General features: G+C 40.9%; 1 long non-coding RNA gene across 1 annotated transcript in view; it reads left to right on the forward strand.

Annotated features, from left to right (window-relative positions):
• Nucleotides 1–19,143, forward strand: part of LOC141411602 (uncharacterized) — a 45,043-nt gene extending 25,900 nt beyond the window's left edge. Inside the window, exons 2-5 of the long non-coding RNA XR_012436442.1 lie at nucleotides 4,706–4,750; nucleotides 5,661–5,741; nucleotides 6,749–6,861; nucleotides 19,004–19,143. This is a non-coding gene — a long non-coding RNA (uncharacterized lncRNA). The remainder of the gene's footprint in view (nucleotides 1–4,705; nucleotides 4,751–5,660; nucleotides 5,742–6,748; nucleotides 6,862–19,003) is intronic.
• The last annotated feature ends 1,672 nt before the right edge of the window (nucleotides 19,144–20,815 follow it).

The following is a 20,815-nucleotide window of genomic DNA, read 5'->3' on the forward strand; positions in this document are numbered from 1 at the left end:
ATCTGACATCTCATCCTCGCTGCTTCTTTCAGGGCTCTTGCTTTCGCTTCAGGCAACATTTCTCGGCAGCAGCACCTCAGCCATTTTGAACAAGATGGTTTTCTTGGCTGCAGAAGGCTGTAGATTGCAAAGTGTTTAGCAGCATCTATGGCCTGTGGCCACCAGGTGCCAAAAACAGGGCCCTCTACTTTTCACAACCCAAACATCTCCAGACATTGTCACCTGTCCCCTTGGGAAGCAAACTTGTATTCTCTGGAACCACTGCAGCCATGGTCAGGAGCTCAGCAAATGTACACATAAATAAAAATACAGCTTTCTTTATTTGCTAATAGTGGGCTGATTCTGCTTTCGAGCCACCAAACCACCATCACAGGGAGGAGAAAAAACACTTGATCTGGCTGATCAAAGGTATCCTGGTGTTTTCTGGTCTTAACCTTTCATTGTGCAAAATGTGAACAATTCTCCAGCAGAATTTGATATTGTGTTTATTCGTGAATAGTGGTTACTCTCAAAAGTTGTTACCTTTAGCTGAGTGCTGGTGCCTCACGCCTGTAATCCTAGCTACTCAAAGATTAGGAAGATCATGGTTTGAAGCCAGCCCAGACAAACAGTTTGAGAGACCCTATCTCAGACAAATCCTTCACAAAAAGAAAAGAAAAAAAAACCAAGTTGTTCCCTTTTGAATAAATGTGAGTTTGCCTCTGAGCACATAAGTGTTCTAAGGAGTCATTTTGCCTCGTGTCTCAAGGGGACAGGATGAGCTAGAAACCGCAAGATTACAGCTGTGAAGTCTGGGCTATGGGGCAGGGAAAGGGACACTTGTCCTGGCCCTCCCTCTGCCTAGGTCTGGCCACAGCTTACTGCCTAAGCAGGGGTGTTCTTAAAACTCAGAACCTTTCAGAGGACACTTGGAATTTTCCCAAAGAAAGCAGGCACTATAATATCCCCTTTGCCAGTATCTCCCCAAGACTTTTCTAGTTAGTTACAATCTCTCCCCCTCCCCCAACTTTGGGACGAAAGAGGGTGGGGGAAGACAAACCCAGATGGATTGTCCTCCACACTCTTCTCTTCCTCTCCTGTTAGAACCCAGTTTCCCCTTCCCTGCTTTCCTGGAAGGGATTCTCCAACCTCATATCCTCCTCTTCCCAGAAGTGGAATCTCAGTCTCCCCTTCCCCACAGTCCTTGCTGCAGGAAGGCCACAATGAGTGAACCAGGCTCACTGAGAAGTTAGTTCAAAAGTGGAACATAGCAGCTTGGAATAACACTTAATTCTTCCTTCCTTCTTTCCTTCCTTCCTTCCTTCTTTCTTACTTTCTTTTCACCCTCCCAGCCTTTTTTTTCTTTTTAGTTCTTTTTTGTTTGTTTGTTTTTAGTGGGGGGAGGGTGCAGGGGCCTGGAGTTTTAATTCAGGGCTTTGTACTTGCAAAGCAAGTGCTCTACCACTTGAGCCACACCTCCAGTCCATTTTGCTCTGGGTGTTTTGAAGATGGGGTCTTGTGAACTATTTGCCTGGGCTGGGCTTGAACCTCCTAATCTCAGCCTCTCAAGTAGCTAGGATTACAGGCACTTAGTTATTTTATTTTTAGACAGGGTCTCATGTTTTTGCCTGGGCCAGTCTCAGATTGTGATCCTCCTACCTATGAATCCTACCTTGATGGGACCACAGGTGCCTATGTACCACCACACCTGGTTTACTTGTTGAAATGGGGTCTCACTAACATTTTACTACAGTCAGCCTCAAACCTCAATCTTCCAGATGATCTCCACTTCTTGATTAGCTGGGATTACCATCATCAGCCACCACACTCAGTCCCCGGAAAGATATTTATTGTCTCACATCTTTCCATGAATCCAAAAGTTCAGGCACAGTGCAATTGGGTCCTCTGCCCAGGTCTCACAGAACAGTAATCAAGTGTCAGCCACCATGAAATAGGGTCTCATGCAAGGTTCAAGGTCCTTATATGGTTGCTGAGGGAATTAATTTCTTTGCAGCTGGGGAACTGTGGTGGAGGAGAGTCCTTCTGACACTTATAAGGCTTTCATTTGATTTAGATCCACCCAGGGTAATTTCTCTTTTGATTAACTCAAATTCAACTGATTTGCAAAAACCCTTAACCATTCCACGATATCCAACCTAATCACAGGGACTGGCAGCCATCACATGCTGCATTCAAAGCAGGTCCTGCTGCATTCAAAGGGAAGAAAATACACAAAGGCGTGAGTGAGTCACTGGTGGGGGGGGGTGGGGGGGCGGGGGGGGGGTGGCGGGGGGGGGCACCTTAGAATTCTGCCTCCTATGGCTCCCAAAAACTTTCTTCAACGAATAAATGAAAGAAGGAATGAAGAAATGGATCTCATTTGTCTTTACAATAACCCTGGGGTGTAGGTGGCATCACTTTAATTTACAGAGAAAGGCAGTCAATCTTAGAGACAGGAAATAATTTGCATTTGCTCAAAGAGGTAGAAATTGCAGGATGACTTTCCAGACTGAGGTCTGAGTCCTTCTTAAACCTCAGTCCCCAAACTCTAAGCAGCCCCCTGATCAAAGCTTTGGCTCACAAGCTAGAGCCAGCCAGGAGAGGGTGGGGGAGCTCCTCGGTCTGTTCACCTTTCATTCTCCCTCTATAGGAATCTGCAGGCACTGGGCCACCCTACAGAACCCTAGGACCAGTCCTGGCACACCAGGCTTCTGTGCACTGAGGAAGAGCCAGGGCCAGCTCGCTTCTGCTCAGAGGTTTTGCCTTACAGTTCACCCCTACAGTGGCTGGTGTCTATGGGTTCTCTTCCAGGAGGAATAGGGGAGGACGGTTAGCCATTTCTTTTCTTTCCTCCCTCTTCCTCATCAGAGTGCTTAGCAATCTAAGCCCTGGAAGGAAGGGAGGTGTGGGGGTGGGTACTGACAATAGTTTTAAACACAGAAAGGCAAGAATCCTGGCAATCCCTGGGAGAGGTTACAGGCCAGTTTGGACAGTGATGCTAGTGTTTTACACACATGAAAAACAAAACAACTGCCAGGCTGGTGGCTCACATCTTATAATCCTAGCTACTCAGGAGGCAGAGATAAGGGAGGATCACAATTTGAAGCCAGCCTGGGCAAATAGTTCAAGAGACCCTTATCTCAAAAAAAAAAAAAAAAAAAAAAATCACAAAAAAAGAGGCTGGTGGAATGTTTCAAGGTGTAGGTCCTGAGTTCAAACCCCAGTACTGCAAAAAAAAAAAAGAAAAGAAAAGAAAACTTATGCGAGAAGAGCAACTGGCTAATTTCCTCCTGCTTTCTGTTTCCAACCCCTTTTACTATGTTCCTTTGATTATACACCAGACATTCTTCATCTTCTATATATCTGGCACATAATGGCTCTTTTTACCTCCCTGCCCCTTAATTTATCTTAGTTATGATCTTTAATAAGCAATACTCAACCAGGAGTGGTGACATACATTTGTAATCTGTTACTCAGGAGGCTGAGTGAGGAGGATCTGGAATTTGAAGCCAACCTGAGCTGCATAGCAAGACTGTCTCAAAAAGAAAATAAAAAGGGCTGGCAGAGTGGCTCAAATGGTGGAGCACTTGCCTAGCAAGCATGAGGCCATGAGTTCAAACCCTAGGACCACCAAAAACAAACAAACAAATAAAAATCAATAAATAAATAAGCAAGCAATACTCTTCATCTGCCTTTGCGTTGGTAAGTTTACATTTTTATCACATTGAAACTCCACATTATCTGTTAGTCTCCCCATTATAGTATAATTTACATAATGGCAATTGTATCCCTCTCCCACAATTTCACAGCATGCCAGGCGTAAATCCAAGGGGGAAAACATTTGTTCATATATTTTCATAATCCACTTTAGGCTTTAACTGTAATGAGGCAATAAAAGACAAATATGAATACGTTAAATTTGTGGCTGGTGTTGTTGACATTCACTTGGTGTCGACTTTCTCCATTGAAATTCAGGCATTTCTCCTCATCAGTGGCTGTTCCTCCCCCCAGTGAGAAAATCCACAAGTTATCTGCAGCCTTATGAATATCTAGCTCTCTCCATCCCACTTCACCTGAGACACAAACAAAATGAACCATTAGGGTATTTATGTGCTGAGAGGCAAACTTCTCATTTACTCAAAAGTGAACAACTTCTAAGAGCAGCTGCTACTCATGAGTAAACAAAATAAAATTCCAGAGAGGAACTGTTGGCAATAATGGCACCATTAGGTTTCAGGTCTTACTGCACCCTTAAGCTTCTGTTTTCCAGGGTCACAGTCCTGCCTCCCAGGGTCACAGTCCTGCCTTAAGTCTAGCTTGAATCCTCCTTCTGCCCCAACCTCCAATCAGCATGAACCATAAGATCCTAATCAATCAGATCATGCCGAGTCCCACTGAGGAGTATTTAAGCCCCTGCCCTTCCTGCTTCTCTCTCTTGGCTCTTGGTTCTCTCCCTCTCCCACCCGGCAGAATCTCTTGGCCAGATCATTCCTCTCCACGTGGTCACTTTGGGGCCTACTTTTCCAACAGGAACTTTCAACATTTCCTAAAAAATAAAACTCACTGCTACTTATATAAAGTCAGGCAAAACAGTAAAAGAGTCTTCTGAAGTTTAGTTCACTTATCTGAAAGAAGCTTTTATTAATAAAATGGTAACATTTAGTTTGAGAGCACTTCTCATTCTCTAAACTTGTCCTAACAATAATCCTATTGATTTCCCTTTCAGCATCCAACCTGATTGCTTAAAATGGAAAGGGAGAATCACACAGAGGTATGGATACATGGAAAACCCTTTCATTTGTGGAAGTAGAAGCAATCAGTCTCAAACTTGAGGGTCAGAGGGGATAATAGGTGATGGAAATTAAAAGACAGAGCAGGCCTGATTTCCAAGGCCTTTGGTAAGAAGTTTGGTCTTGGGCTAGGCATGGTACCACATAGTATAATCCCAGCACTCAGAGGCTGGGGCAGAAGGATCATGAGTTTAAGACCAGTCTGGGCTACATAGCAAGATCCTGTCTCCAAACACCAAAAACAAAACAAAACAAGAGTTTGGGTTCTGTCCCAAACAGCCTTTGCATAAATGGTGGTTTATGGGTGTCCTAACCCCCCAATCTGTAAATGTGATTGGATTTTAAAAAGTCTTCCCTAGTGTAATAATTTAGAGATCTTGAAATGAGATCATGCTGTATTATCAGGGCAAACCACAAATCCAATGAAAGTGTCCTTTTAAGAGACAGAGAAGACACAGAAATAAAGACGGCCAAGTAAGATGGAGGCAGATGGGAGTGATGCAGCTACAAGCCAAGGCAGCGGCCACCATGAGAAGCTGAAAGAGGCAAGGAACTTTCCTTTAGAACCTGAAGAGGCAGTGTGGCCATGCTAGCATCTTGATTTTTGACTTCTATCCTCTGAACAGTAAGAGAATACATTTCTGTTGCTAGAAGCCACCTAGTCTGTGGTCATTTGTCACTGCAGTGCTAGGAAAGAAATGCTCCCTCCCACCCTCTGACCTTCATGGTGGCCTACGGTTCACCTTTCACAGTTAGCCCAAGTGTGATGTTCTCTGTGGAGGCTCCCTGACCATCCCAGTTACAGGGAGGTGGGCTCTCCTGCCCTCAGCTTGCCCAATGTTTTCCACAGTGGTTGTCACATTTGTCACGTGGTTTCTTCTTCATTTGCAGGTGACACGCAACTCTCCTCCAACTTCTTGGTACAATTTCTAAGCCCTCCAGGAACTATCTTCAAGGTCCCAGATTCCTTTTGTAAGTGTGACTAAGAACTTGGAAGTCAGCCTCTTAGTGAAAAGATCCTCCCACCTCCTTAACTTGCTCACATGTTTGTTTGCATGTCCTAAAAATTTCTTTGGTTAGATTTGGCCCTACCATCTATCTCCCTCATCCTTTCCCCTTCCCCTTGCTTAGAAAGATTACAAAAGGCTTCACTGTTCTATTTCACATATGTGTATAAAGTACATCAACCATATTCACCCTCCTTCATCCACTCCATTGCCCCCCTTCCCGCTTCCACAAGCACCCACCCCTCACGTGAGTTTTGATGTGAGGGTAAAAACAGATTTAGATTTGTTACCTAAACCAGGATCCAGATCAGGCCTTCAGGTGTGCCTTCCTACCTATCAGAGGCAACCTCTCCTTACCTTTTCCACTCTTGCCATCAGAAATTGGCTCTCTTGGCTTCTCCTTACTGTGTTGAAACAACTCATGAAAACTGTACAGCTGCCTTCCTGGGAGGAAGGCCAGAACTAATCAGCTCACAAAATCTCTAATAAGAGGTTAAATACATATGTGAGGCATTCATCAACACAAAAGGAACAGAGTTCTATAAACTCTAGGAAATGGGGTGTTCATTTCCAAAAGCCTTCTCAACTTGTGCTGTGTTTGGGGTTTATTTCTTTGTCTTTCCTGTCCCACGTTTAGTGTCATTGGCTTCTGGAATCTTCTCTTCAGTCTCCCACCTGCCAATAAATTCTCTTCCCCTTTGTCATTCCATCCTATCCCAGGACTTATTCTGAAATGCAAGCTCAGCAAAGCAAGAAACCCATCCTCTCTGGGGAACTGTTTGCCTAATTTGGATCCTGAATGCTCCCCAAAGGCTCATGGGTTGAAGGCTTGGTTATCATTTCCTGGCATTACTGGGAGGTGGTGGAACCTTTAGGAGGTGGGGCCTAGTGGGAGGAAGTTAGGTCACTGGGGTATTGCTTGAAGGGGATATTGGAACTCCAGCCCTTCCTCTTCCTCTCTTTGCTTTCCAGCTACCATGATGTGGTTTCCTCCACCATGTGCCATGTGCCATGTGCTCCCACTGGGATGTGCTGCCTCATTACAGGCCCCAAAACAATGTGCCAGCCTATCATGGACCGAAATCGTGAGCCAAAACAAATCTTTTTTTTGTTTTTAACTTAATGATGTCAGATATTCTGTTACAGTAGCAGAAAGCTGACTAGTATGCCTAACCATTCCCGAGTGGTAATCGACCCTCACCAAAGCAGCTCACCTGCATATTTCATTCACAGTGTTGTCTTTGCTAGGTCAAGGGAAAGAAATTTTCTCCTAAAACATAATTTTTATCATCAAGAAAAAGCTTTAAGATATTAAATAACATGGAAAGGTATAATATGTTACCAGACTTAGACAGAAATAAGTGTGGTTATCTCCTAACTGTTGGTAGAATAAATCAAAACAATCTTTTTAGAAGCTGATTTGCCAAGATCTATCAGTGTTTAGTTATACTTCCTCTTAGACCTGTAAATCCTCCCATTAAGAATATTCCTAGAAAAATCTTTCTGTAGTATATATGGATATCTATACAAAGTGCTGGTGCCATAGCAAAATACCATAAGGAGATTGTTTACCAACACAAAAGAAAATAGTTAAATTACAGTACATTCACACAAGGAGTGCTAAAGCCACTATAAAGAATGTCTTCCTTAGCTGGGTATACTCTGACCAGAAAGAATGCTTATGGTACATTGTTGAGTGTCACTGTGTCGGTTATAAATTCTTTCACACTGCATCCAAGTGTATAAATAGGATGTTACTCTATTAAATCCCAGTGCAGATCTGATCTTGTGAAACAGCATCATTTGAGGGGGCAAGGGTGAAATTTAATCCAAAACTACAATCTTTTTGTGTGTGTGTGTGTGGTACTGGGGTTTGAACTCAAGGCCTACACCTTGAGCCACTCACTCCACCAGCCCTCTTTTTGTGATGTATTTTTTGCGATAAGGTCTTGCAAACTATTTACCCAGTTGGCTTCAAATCTTGATCTTCCTGCCTTCTGAATAGCTGGGATAACAGGTATGAGAAACAGGCACCTGGCCAAAACCACAATCTTAACCCAATCCAACCAATGATTTCAATAACTATGTTACTTATCCCCCCTCCTCTCTCTCTCTCTCTCTCTCTCCTCTCTCTCTCTTTGGGAACTCAGGCACATGATCATCCTGAAATCTCCCCAAGAGGAGGTCTGAGTCTGTGAGGAAAGGTTGGGGAACCTCCTTGCACAGAAGATTGACTTGGTCTGCTCAGCCTTGCGGGTGGGCTGGTGAGTGCCTGTTGAAATGCAAGGCATCCAGTCCTAATCCCTGGGTCCCTTTGTTGTCATCAATCTCTCCTTTCCCTTCAATCTATACATTGTAGTTGGAGTGATCTTTTCAAAAATGCAAACCTAATTAAATCAGTCCTTGTATATAGCAAACTTTAGTACCTCCTCATTGTCCTTAGGAGAAAGGCACAAACATCTAGAAGGCTTTGCATATGTCACCCCTAGTTTCTGACCTGCCACATCTTGTACAACCCTACTTTTCACCCCCATCTTGATACACACAGTCCTTTCTCCAGCAACTTGACTGTGGGAAGCTCTTGGGCGTGTCACACCCATGTGTGAGTGACACACATGCTTATTATTCCTCCAGATTTGTCCTCCAGGGTCTTCCTTTATGGCTTGATGTCCTCAATTCTTCTGTTTATGTGTCACATACCTCTCTCTTCAAAGCCTTTATCACGGTTGTACATTTATGTATCTGTGACACACAGGCTATTTGAATTATATCAGATGCTCCATGAATATTAGTTTCTGTCTCCTTTCTGATTTATAATTCAGGCCTGTGTATCAGGCTGGTGCTCCCTGAGGGAATGCCTGTTATCCTGCCAGCTATTTCCCACTGTAGATTAATAACTTGCAGTTCAAGTTTATAATGCAGTTGGAGGATTTGGGTTATAATGAGTCAGCTCCCCAAAGCCTAGTACAGTATGTCAGTGCAATGTTATATTTGTTTCCTGGGTTGCTATAACAAATTGCCATAAACTTGGGTGACTTAAAACAACAAATTTGTTCCCTTGTAGTTTTTGGAGGCTAGAAATCTGAAGCTGAGGTGTTAGCAGGGCCCTGTTCCTACCAAAGCCTAAGGGAAACACTTTCCTTGTCTCTTCCTAATTTCTGGTGGTCACTGGCAATCCTTGGTGTTCCCTGCCTCTGTCATCACATGGTATTTTCCCAATGACAGTGTCTAAATTTCCTTCTTCTTCTTTTTTTGGCAGTACTGGGGTTTGAACTCAAGGCCTCATGATTGCCAGGCAGATGCTCTATCACTTGAGCTATTCCACTAGCCCTTTTTTGTACTGAGTATTTTAGAGTTAGGGTCTCATAAGCTATTTGCTAAAACTAGCTTCAAACCTTGATCCTCCTGCTTTCTGCCTAGGATTATAGGCAAAGCCTTGGGTGCATGGCTAAATTTCCTTCTGATAAAGACATCAGTCATTGGACAAGGGTTCATCCTATCCAGTATGACCTCACTTCAACTTAACTAATTATGTCTGTAAGACCTTGTTTCCGATAAGGTCACATTCAAAAGACACTGTTGGAGTTGGACCCAGTACAATGTACATTAGTCATCATTAAATTTGCTTCATAGGCTTTTTAACATTCCTATGACTAAAGGAGAAACACAGGGCTCCTTTCCTCATGGCCAGCCCTTGTGAGACAGCAGCTGGTAGAAATGGAATACGATAGCATTTTGCTGGCGTGAAAAAGTGTTGTCTTCACCCATGCAGGCGGCTAGCACAAAATATCTTAGACTGGGTAATTTTAAATAATTGAAATGTATTAGTCACAGTTCAGGAGGCTGAGACATTCAAGATCAAGTAGATTTAGTCTTGGGAGGGCTTGCCCTCTGTCTCAAAGATGGTGTATCTTCACCGGGTGGGAAGGGTGAGCAAGCTCCCTGAAGCCTCTTTTGTAAGGACACTAATTCTATTCTGTTTTTGTTTGCTTGTTTTCATTTTTGGTGGTACTGGTGTTTGAACTCAGGGCCTCGTGCTTGCTAAGTAAGCACTCTTACCACTTGAGTCACTCTGCCAGGGTTTTTGCAAAGTAGGGTCTTGCAAATTATTTGCCTGAGGCTGGCTTCAAACTGTAATCCTCCTGATGATCTCTGCCTCCAGAGTAGTTAGGATTACAGATGTGAGCCACAGATGCCTAGCTACTAATTCTGTTCTTGAAGGCTCTATCTTCATGACCTCATCACTTTCCAAAGGCCCCACCTCCCAACATCACTGCAGTGGGGATTAGGGTTCCACATATGAATTTTGAGAGGACACATTCAGACCTTCAGACCATAGCAAATGTTTATACCATATTTTTTTAGTGTTTATCTTATGTGTCATAGCTGTAAATTCACCCCCACTCAGCTCAAATCTATAAATACTATGTTACTTCATTGTCATTCCAATTAATGTACCTCATCAAGTGAACTCTCACCTACTCCATTGTGGCACAGGAAACATTAAAAGGAAAAGTTGAAAATAAATCAAAAGAAAAATCACCTTCAGATTAGACTTTTTTTGAGTAGAAAATTCATTATCTAACTCTTTGTGCCTTGAAGTTTTCTTCTTGATTGCTTTAGATGTGATATCTTAAGACAAGTGTATTTGGTTTGGGTTTTTTGTTTATTTGTTTTATTTTCTTTTTTAGGTATGGTCTGACTGGGATTATAAACCAGTGAGTAACTACCAAGCCCCCAGAGACCTTTCCTAAGAGCTAGGTGTGAGTCACCTTAGTCCTGTCCTGACCCACAGTAGTAAAGGCTTTTGCTCCTGGCATGAGAACCAGACCTCGTGCTCTGGACCCTTGGAACCTCAGTCAAATGTGTCCTCTTGACAGAATTCCAAGGTCAATGTTAAAATGGAGCTTTCCTAGTGTACCAGTTCCTATCATTCAACATAGTGGCTCTTTGGGATAAAAGAGATGGAGAGCACATAGTAGCCAGTTACAGATGTCACGCTCTGGATTCAATCTTGGTTTGGCCAAAGTAATCATGAAAGATATTCCTGAAACAAATCATGGAAACTGACTAATAGACTGGATATTTGCCATGGTTGGGATCTTGAATATAGCTTAAAGACCCATGTATTAAAGGCTTGGTGTCCAGGATGATACTACTGGAGATGGTAGATCTTTAGGAAGTAGAGCCCAGTCATTAGATCATTGAGGACATGCCCTTAAAGGGGATTGTGGGACCCGGTCCCTTCCTCCTTCACTTTTGCCTCTTGCCCATGAGGTGAGAGGTTTTATTACACTGTGCACTATCACCACAGTTTGCTGTGTGGCAACAGAGCCAAACTGATTATGGCCCTGGAACCTCCAAAACTATAAGCCAAAATAAACCTTTTCTCTTTGTAAGTGGATTGTCTGAGGTATTTATTATAATTGTGGAAATCTAACTAACAGGGTATTAGATAACGTTAAAGAGTTAGCCAGGCACTTTGGTGCACACCTGTAATCCTAGCACTTGGGAGGCTGAGGCAGGAGAAAATGAATTCCAGACCAGCAGGGGTGTATAGCAAGATTGTGTCTCAAAAGAACAAAAACAAAAAAGATAACATTAAAGAATTATTATTAATTGTAAGGTGATAATATTATTTCAGTCAGGTAGGAGAATGTTTTTAAATGTTTAAAATGCAGCACAAACTGAAGTAAGCAAATTATTTTTAAACAACATTTTAAAGTTTTAAAAATCAAATTGTTAGCAACAACTATTTATTATAATGACGGGATTGGAAGAGAGACAGTTTTTACCTTGTAGTTTGCATGCTACTTCTGTCTGAATTCTTTGCAACAAACACATACTACCTGATTACGTATTGATTGTATATGTACATAGATACCGACTATATATATGCTAATTAACTATGTGAATATATAAACATATATGTATGTATTTATGTGCCTAGATGTATGTGTGCTTACATATAAGCATATTATATGTAAAAGCATACACATATATGTGTGTATGTATATATAGAGAGAGAGAATGGGAGAGAGAAAAAATAAAGCATATGTGGTAAAATGTTAATAGTTGGACAGTATGGATAAAAAGTCCATAAGGGTTCCTTATACTACTCTTGCAACTTTCTGTAATAAGAAGTCACACTCTCCCCCCAACTCCCTTTTCTACCTTCTGAAGAGATCAGCAAAGTCGTTTCCTCATCTGTAAAATAGAAATAAATAACAGGACTTTGCTCTTGGCCTTGTTATGATCAAATTGGATGATGTAGATAAGGGTCTAGCATGCTAGAAGATTAAGATTGAATTGGTTGAGTTGCAAATTGTTGGAAATAGACTCCTCTCTAGCTACTTTAGATATGAAGGCATTTATTAAAGGTTCTAAAAAAACTCACAGAACTTTTGAGAGAAGCAAAAGCAACAAAAAAGCCCCCCAAAACAAAAGCTAGACTCATAAAATAAAACCACACCAACCAAAGAACTGGTTTGACGGGACAGCAGCTGTCATGAACTAGGAAATGGCCACAACCACAGCTGCTGTCTGACCATGTTCACTCTACCATCAATCACCCTAGCCAGTCAAGAGATGACCGCCTCTCTCTTTCTAGAACATGAGTTCACCTAATCAGAGAAGCCTAAAAACTAGCAGCGAAGGATTCTAGGAATGTCCTTTTTAGTCTCCAGGCTGTGCCCTGGTAAAAGCCATGCCAGCAGGTGGTTGAAATGGGGATGGAGGGAGTCAATATCTTCAACAGTCGACAACTCAGTTTCTGAAGCTTCTTCCTGAATTTAATGTGCAAAAATAAAAATTCTGCTTACCACCAAACAACTATCTTTCATACAAGCATGAGGCTGTCTCCATCTCCCTTAATGGAAAATCCAAATTCATATGAGTCTCTGGGAGATTTTTATTCCTCTTCTTGATTAGTCACATTCGATCTTGATATCCTGAAACCTGTGGACTAAATTAAAATCTAACCAAAACCAGTAGATATAAAATGGTAGGGGAAAAGGGTAGAGGTACCAGATACAGATCTTGGCAAAATGTTTGGGGGTCAAATGTTAAAATCAATACTTTGACAAAGAGAAGATCAAAGTTAAATATGACCATCAGGAAGCTAATTTCGAGAATAAATCTGGAGTTTTACCAAAATGTTTCAATTATTGTACATTTTGGTGGCCTGTTTAAAAGTTAGAGTTCAGAGCAGCATTAGTCCTTGTGGTCACCATACTGCACATTAATGTTCCTAAGTGGCCACATTCCAGTGAAGTTAGAAGATTAGCAAGGCTTTCTTTTCTAGCTCTGCCATAGAGTCTGCAGCTGATGAGGGTGTTACCAATGAAGTATTAAGCTTTCCTTCTTCTCTACTTATAACTGACTGAAGTAAGGACTTACTTAGCTCCTGGTCTTGGTTACCAGTAGCTCATGATAATGCAATTTCATAGTAGCAATCTTACAAATTGAAACTCTGTGCACTGCTTGAAAATGCTTTCTGCATATTTTCAGAAGGAGACTTAAGACTGTAATGGTGATTTGTGTTCTTCCATTTCTAATATTTTTCCATGCACTTGCAAGTTTGCATAATCACTTGAGAAAATTTTGTACTTAAATGCTGCAAGTAGACATTTTTTCAGTGGATGGTATAATTCATTCAACTAGTACAAACAAAACGTGTTTTGGATACTTCTGTTTTCTCCATCGCATTCTTCTCTGTTTCATACTTTTTCTCTTCTTTATTATGCCTGAATTATAAATGATAGTCATGGTCCCTGTGATTTTTGAGGGTTTGGGGTTTTTGGTAAAATTTTGAAATAGCAAAATTTGAATGGTACTGTAAAATTAAAATTTGGCTTCCTAAAATGTGAAGAAATCTCTGTTTAGAGCTTCAGAAACTGAAAATTGGGCTGGCAGAGACCTCAAGTGACAGTACACCTGCCCAGTAAGCATGAGACCCTGAGATCAAACCCAGTCCTGAAAAAGAGGGAGGCTAGAACAGTAGTTCAGGGGTAAAGTGAGTGAGTGTTTAGTATACATAAGATCCTATTCCTCCCTGGCACAACACCACAATACAACCAACCAAACAAATAAATAAATGACTTTTTGAGACATAGTCTCTCTTTGTAGCTCATGCTGGATTCAAACTTGCAATCCTCCTGCTTTAGCCTCCCTACTTCTGGGATTATAATAGCACCACCATGCTTGGCTAGCTTTGTCTTTCATGTTGGAGACCTGAGCCAAACATTTAATGAAGTATAGCTGTTCATTTACATTAAAGAATGAGTCACTAAAAGTTTCATTGCCTCTGCTTCAGATGACAATGAACTGACAGTGATCAGATATTCTCTTCTATTAAAACAAACCAGAAAGCTGAGAAATATATAAAACAATGGTTTTTCAGACACTCAGCATTAGGTAGCACTAGACAATAGTCCCTGAAAACAGGAAATAAAAAAAAAGGAAGTGCTACAAGTATTCCAGATTATTCGATTTAGCAGCATTGCAGGATACAAAACCAATATTGAAAAAACATGTGTGAGCTATAATCAGAAACTGAAATATAGCCAGGTGCCAGTGGCTCACGCCATAATCCTAGCTACTCAGGAGGCAGAGATCAGGAGGATTGCAGTTGGGAGCCAGGCAAATAGTTCTTGAGATGCTATCTCAAAAAATTCTATCACACAAAAAAAGGGGGGGCTGGTGGAGTGGCTCAAGCAGTAAGAGTGCCTGCATAGCAAGCATGAGGTCCTGAGTTCAAACCCCAGTAATATCAAGAAAAAAAAAAAGAAGAAATTGAAATACAATACCATATATAGTTGCATCACAAATATGAAATATTATTATGTACTCATAATATGAAGATAGAAGAATGATACCCTGTTGAAACTATTATAAGAATGATGGGAGAGGGACTAAAGGAGAATGATGGAGTGGGTGAATTTAACTAAGATATATTGTAAGCACTTTTGTAAATGTCACAATGTACCCCAATACAAGAACAACAATATGATAATAAAAAATTTTTTAAATATGAAATACTTATCAAAGTATGTGAAGATCTGTATACTTAAACACTGGAGAGAAAAAAATCAAAGAAATAAGTAGGTGGAGAGATATGTTATGCTCATTGATTAGAAGACTAAATGTTATCAAGAAGGTCATTCCTTGAAAATTGATCTTTAGAGACAATGTCATCCTAATGAAGATGTTTTGCAGGACAAGCTATTTCTAAAATTCATCAGGAAATGCAAAGAACCTAGAATAGCCAAAGCAATTTTATGAAAGAAAAACAAAGCGAGAGGACTTTTGCTATTTGATTTTTAAGACTTAAACTGCAGCCACCAAGACAGTGAGGTAAAGCTAAACATATAGATCAGTGGTTCAGAATAGAAACATTGGTCATATATGACATAGTCAATTATTTTTGTCAAAGGTGTCAGGATGATTTGAGGGAAGACGCTAGAGTAACGATGATAGAACAGTGGAATTACTACATGCAACACAAAACAAACAAAAATGAACCTTTACCCTTATCTAAAATCACCAATAAAAATCAACCAAAAATCACCCACAATCCTGATGTAAGAGTTAGAATTAAAAGCTTATAAAAGAAAACAAGAGAACTCTTAATTACCCAATGTAGGCACATATTTCTTGAGCAAAGCATGAATTATAAGATAAAGTTTTGATGAATTGGATTTCATAAAAACTAAAAACATTTGCTCTTCAAAAGACACTGTAAAGAAAGTAAGAAAGTGAGCTACAGACAGAAATAGTATTCACAGAGCACATACATGACAAAAGATTCATATCTAGAATATATCAAGAATGCAAGACATACTGCAAGATAACCCAAACAAAAATGGGCAAAATATCTGAATAAGCACTTCACAAGAGAAGATATATGGATAGCATATAAGTAACAAAAATATATTCCACATCATTAGTCATTAGAACAATGCAAATTAAAATCATAATGAAATATTTTTACACACCCACAAGAGTGGCTTAGAGTACAAAAACTGATCATATGAAGGGTTGCAAGGATTGGAACTTTGGAACTCTTTTTTTTTTTTCAGTACTGGGGTTTGAATACAAGGCCTTGTGCTTGCTAGGCAGGTGCTCTACCACTCAAACCATTCTGCCAACCCTTATTTGAATTGGCTATTCTTGAGATAAGGTCTTGCTTTTTGCCTGGGCTGGCCTCAAAACCATGATCCTCCTGATCTCTGCCTCTTGAGTAGCTAGGATTACAGATGTGAGTCATAGGCACCTGGCTTCAACCAATATTCTTTGAAACCCTGAGCTGGGCAATAGGAATACATGGAAGAACTCAATACTCATGGGTAATTTTTGGACCATGGAGCTAAATTTAAGCATATAAAAATTTTTGTGGACTGGGGTTTGAACTCAGGGCTGCACACTTGCAAATCAGGAGTTGATGCTCACAAAACAGTGCTCTACCACTTGAGTCACTCCTCCAGTCCATTTTGATTATTTTAGAGATGGGATCTTGTAAACTGTTTGCCTGGGCTGGTCTCAGATCTCCTGATCTCAGCCTCCCAAGTAGCTAGGATTACAGGTGTGAGCCACTGGTGCTCAGCATAATTAGAACTCTTATACAATGCTAGTAGGAATACAAAAAAAAATTGAACCAACTACTTTGGAAAACAGTTTGGCAATTTAAGTTACATATATACTGTACACACTAGATAACCAGCCATTCAAATCCCCAGTGTTTATCCAAGAGAAATGAATGGATTGGGTCACATGAAACTGTACACAAATGTTAATAGCACCTTATTTCTAATATCCCAAATGTCCATAAGGTCATGAACAGATAAACAAATTGTGATATATCCATATAATGGAATATTATTCAGCAACATAAAAGAACAAATTATTGGCAAGTGGGATAAAATTCAAAATAAGTGCAGTGGTTAAACGAAGCAAAACAAAAACACATACTGTGTGATTTCATTTACATAAAATTCTAGACAATACATTAAATCTCCAGGAAAGAAAACACTAATTTTGCCTGGTCCCTAGGGTAAGGGAGGGAGAACTGGATCAAGGAATCAGAGAAAACATTTCAGGGTAATGGAAATATTCATTATCTTGATTGTGGTGTTGTTTTACAAGTGTATACATAAACAAAACTTATATTGTATAATTTAAATGTGTGCAACTTATTGCACGTTTTTCATATTTCAATGAAGAGATTAAAAAAAAAAAAAAAAAGGCTGGGCACCTGTGGCTCATACCTGTAGTCCTAGCTAGTTAGGAGGCTGAGATCAGAAGGATAGCAGTTCGAGGCCAGCCTGGGCAAACAGCTTGAGAGACCTTTGAAGCAAAATTATCAGAGCAAAATGGACTAGAGGTATGGCTCAAGTGGTAGAGCACTTGCTTTGCAAGTGTGAAGTCCTGGGTTCAAACCCCAGTCCCCCCACCTTGCCCGCCCCCCACAAAAATGCTAATTAGGTTCTCCATGGGTGCAAATGTGCACATTGATTTAACTATGTTTACCTGACTCTGGTTCTGGTTTTCCTTTTGAAAAGAAATACTCACTGTTATTTGTACCTTGCCTAATCTAAATTTACTTATATCTAAACAATTAATGTTAATTTAAATATTCATAAACTACTTACACAGCTAGTAAGTCAGTCATAATTTTACAAATGAGTTTTCTCCAAACAAACATGAATTATAATCTAATCAATTAAATTCCTTACAACTATAAAGCCCTAGCTTCCTTTTAATGCAGAAATTACTTCAAAAGCAAGAAAACCTTTATATAGCTCAATGATTATAAAACTGACCAGAATACTCATATTAAATGATGAAAAAATATTTCTGTTTGAATTTAAGTAGACTTTTCCATTGTATCAGTATTTATTCACCTATGCTTATTTATCCTTCTCCATAGCTACTGCCTATCTTATTTGTATTTCTTGCTAGGATTACATTTTAATTATTTAACCCCAAGAAGTAGCGTTTACTTTCAGACAGGCATTCAGGTTAATGAGGTCGACCAGCTTCCCTGGGAAGCTCTTGCGGGGTGATTTTCAGTCCTCCACCCAGCCGGTCAGGTCCCTGTTACAGCTGTAACATCAGGGATTTTACAATGATTGGTCCAGAAGGGGCTTGATTTCAACTCTAGTGCTTTTCCCAGAATGCTCGTTCTGAGTCTTCTTCAGAGTACAATCTAAATAGCCTAGTTTGCAACTGCATAGTGCAAAACAGGACATGATTTGGCTGCTCAAATCTTAAGCCTTTGGTCAAACAACAACCTTTCTTTTTCATTAATGTTTAAAACATAAAAATGACAGTGACAGGCAGTGAGTGTCAACAGGTCTGTTCTCTGGGGATGTTTCGTTTCTCCAGAAGGGACCTTCAGGCTCCTACCTGGACAGCAAACATGGCTGCTGGGATGTTAGGAGCTGGGCAGTCTTCTTGGGATGTTCCTGTTCCATAAGCAAACTCCCTCATTTTAGTCGGAATCTTCACTTCTGCCTCTGCAGAGCCCATATCCCCTCATCCAGATCCTCTTCTCTTTCGATTTCTCTAGAAGATACTTTTTGCTTCCATATAGTGAGGGAAGAAGCAAGATTGAGCTGGAAGGATGAACATCATAGGGTTTGCGGGTGTCCAGCTGGTTTGGCAATAGGTTTGTAACAAATTGCAAGGATTTCAGCCTGCTGGTACTCCTTCCCTTCCCCAATACCTAAAACCTTTCAGGTCTCTGTCAGATACCTACTACATCAGGTGCCTGCTTCTTCCTTGCTCACAGGATATCTGTTATTTTTAACATAGCCAGGTCCAGCCAGTCAGTGCTGGTGACTCATGCTTATAATCCTAGCTACTTGGAAGGCTGAGATCAGGAGGATCTCTCGGCATGGTGGCATGTGCCTGTCATCCCAATTAAGGTGGAGAAGCCTAAAATAGGCAGGCAAAAAACAAGACCCTATCTCAAAAATAATCAGAGCAAAAAGGCCTGGCTCAAGTAGTATCGCACTGCCCAACAAGCATGTAAGCCCTGAGTTCAAACTCTAGCACAGCCAAAAAATAGCCAGGTATCCCACGCAGGTGTGGTACTTACTTTCTGAGGCACAAGAGAACATACCTAACCACTTTTGTTCCCTGAGTGGTAATGTGTTTGTGTTCCCAACAAAAAGGGACAGATGCCTGCCATAAGGTTTCCCTGTGCTTATTCTTTCTTCAATGCAGATGTGATACCTGGAGTTACAGGGACCAACCTGTGGCCTGGAAGCAAGCAAAAATCAACAAACTAAGGAATCTGGCATAGGTGAGCGATTGGACTAATGCCAGCAGTCATTTTCCACTGGACCTCTTGGGATACAAGAAAAATAAATCTGGATGTCCTGAAACTTCTGCTTGTTATATATTCCATTTCTTTCCCCTGAACATTTCCTCTAACTGATGTAGAATTCTCCTTCCCCAGGCACTTAAACTGCACCTTCCACTGATGAGTCATTTCCCACTCTTGTATTTTTTTGTTTTGTATTTTTTTTTAAAACAGCATCTTACTATGTTGCTCAGTTGGTTAGCTTTCCTTGTTGCTAAGACAGAGTACCTGACATAAACAGCTTATAAAAAGGAATTATTTATTTTGGCTCATGGTTCTTGGTTCCATTAATTCTGGGTCCATGGTGAGGCAGAACATCATGTGTGGGAGGACATGGCAGAAGCTAGTCACTTCATTGTGAACAGAAAGACACAGAGAGAGAAAGTAACAAGAGCCACAGGCTAGAGATAACCTTCAAAGGTACTCCCCAGTGACCTACTTCCTCTAGCCAGGCCCTACTTCCTGAAGTTTCTAACCATCTCCCAAACTAGAGATACCATCTGGGGACCAAGCATTCAACCCATGAGCCTGTGGGGAGACACTTCATATTTAACCCCCAACTCCCAGGCTGGTTCTTTAACATATGGGCTTGACTGATCTTTCTGCCTCAACCATCCAAGTGTTGGGACTACACGCATGATCTGCCACACCAACCTTACACCCTTCCATTTCTAAAATGGTGCTGAGCTCTTTCATCATCGCTTCTCTCCTCCACTATTTCCTTTTTCCTTTTTTATATATGTGGAATCCTCCCAGTGGGAATTTAGAGGCAAAGGAAATAAATGTGCAGCTAATCTACCAGACTCAACTGGAAGTCCTTCAATAACTTTCCTGTCCCTTGTTTTGCCCACCAATTCACATCTAAGTATGAGAAACCTTTCTAAAATGCACATCTTACCATGGTACTCACCTGCTTAAACTCACTTGTTTTTGTTACAGTGAGTTGCTTCCAGGAGTTGAAAGAATTAAACTCCACATGGAATAGAGGTGATAGAGGAAGAAGCATCACTCACCATTTTCCTGGAATAATTCTCCAGTGCAAAGAGCCATCATGATTAGCAGATAGGGGGTGTAGCTCTGTGTGTCTTGCAATGCAAAGTCAATTAAGAAGCATAGTTTGAAGGCCTCTGTGCTAAAGGAGAGGAGAATACAGCCAGACAGTGGTAAGAAATACTAGTGAAATGTGAAGTCAGTAATGAGCTTAAAACTTATGCCTAACATAGAATAGCTGTACAGAATGAGACTTTATATATATATATATATATATAAGGGAGGACTAAGAAATAGTAACAGTGGTTGGGATGCATATTGTGGTGTGTTCCCCATAGACAACCTTCCATTGATCAGTCCTTTCTGAGCTAGACGAGGCCATGCCCCTTTCTAGGGCAGCACATATTCAATAATTGACTGATGGAAGGTATCTTAGATTGGACTGTTAAAATGAAATGCGACAGACGAGAGGCTTAAACAACAGACACTCATTTTCTCACAGTTCTGGAGGCTGAAGCCCCAGATCAGGGCGCCATTATGATGGATTCTTGGCGAGGGCTCTCTTCCTGGCTTACAGACAGCCACCTTCTCACTGTGTCTTCACCCGGTGGAAAGACAGAAAGCAAGTTTCCTTCCTCTTCTTATAAGGACACGAATCCTATTATGGTCCCAATGTCATGACT

The sequence above is a fragment of the Castor canadensis genome, chromosome 10, assembly GCF_047511655.1.
Source record: "Castor canadensis chromosome 10, mCasCan1.hap1v2, whole genome shotgun sequence".
In the NCBI taxonomy this organism is placed as follows: Eukaryota; Metazoa; Chordata; class Mammalia; order Rodentia; family Castoridae; genus Castor; species Castor canadensis.